Source organism: Schistocerca serialis, chromosome 7 (genome assembly GCF_023864345.2).
Source record: "Schistocerca serialis cubense isolate TAMUIC-IGC-003099 chromosome 7, iqSchSeri2.2, whole genome shotgun sequence".
Classification (NCBI taxonomy): domain Eukaryota; kingdom Metazoa; phylum Arthropoda; class Insecta; order Orthoptera; family Acrididae; genus Schistocerca; species Schistocerca serialis.
Window position 1 is genome coordinate 494,878,608 of NC_064644.1, and position 1,194 is coordinate 494,879,801.

At 46.5% G+C, this 1,194-nt stretch overlaps 1 pseudogene; it reads left to right on the forward strand.

Moving 5' to 3' along the window:
• The first annotated feature begins 313 nt into the window (after positions 1 to 313).
• LOC126413667 (5S ribosomal RNA) lies at positions 314 to 431 on the forward strand (annotated as a pseudogene).
• The last annotated feature ends 763 nt before the right edge of the window (positions 432 to 1,194 follow it).

Sequence of the window (1,194 nt, forward strand, 5' to 3'; positions counted from 1 at the left end):
ACACTGTAGACCGGCAGCATACCCGTGGATATTTTGATCATTAATACGATTTGTTTAAATTATTATCAAGCGATCCGAGAAGCAGGTTTCCTAGACACACCATCTTTGACAACTAGGCAGGATAAAAGAAAAATGAACTGTAGAAACATTTTTCAGCCAGGATTCTACATTTACATCCACAACTACATAACACCCCGCAAGCCAACGTATGGTGTGTAGTGGAGGGTAGCCTGTATCACCACTAGTCATTTCCTTTGCTATTGCACTCGTAAATACAGCTAGAAAAAATTACTTCTGTATGCCTCTGTATGAAGGCAACGGCCTTGCCGCAGTGGATACACCGGTTCCCGTGAGATCACCGAATTTAAGCGCTGCCGGGCGTGGCCGGCACTTGGATGGGTGACCATCCGGGCCGCCATGCACTGTTGCCATTTTTCGGGGTGCACTCAGCCCTTTGATGCCAATTGAGGAGCTACTCGACCGAATAGTAGCGGCTCCGGTCAAAGAAAACCATCATAACGACCGGGAGAGCGGTGTGCTGCCCCACGCCCCTCCTATCCGCATACTCCACTGAGGATGACACGGCGGTCGGATTGTCCCGGTAGGCCACTCGTGGCCTGAAGACGAAGTGCTAATGCCTCCGTATAGGCCGTAGTTTCGTATCTCATCTTCGTTGTCTTTATGCGCAGTGTATGGTGGCGGCAGTTGAACCATTCGCCAGTGAGCTTCAAATGCCGGTTCTCTACATTTTCTCAGAAGTGGTTCTCGAAAAGAATGTCGCCTTTTCTCCAGTGATTCCCATTTCAGTTCTCGAAGCATCTCTGTAACACATTTCGTTCAAACCCACTGGTAATAAATCAAGCAGACCTCATCATAACCTTTAATTCGACCTGGTACGGATCCAAAACACTCTAGCAGTACTAAAGAATAGGTCGCACTAGCGTCTTATGTACGTTCTTCTTTACAGTGTACTACACTTTCCTAGAATTCTCCCAATAAACCGAAGTCGACCATTCGCCTTCCGTATCACTGTTCTCACTTTCTCGTTCAATTTCACATCGCTTTGCGATGTTACGCACAGCAACTTCAACGATTTGACTGTGTCAAGCAGGGCCCTAGTAATACTGTAACCGAACATCACAGGTTCGGTCTATCTATTCATCCTCATTAACTTACATTTTTTCACATTTAAAA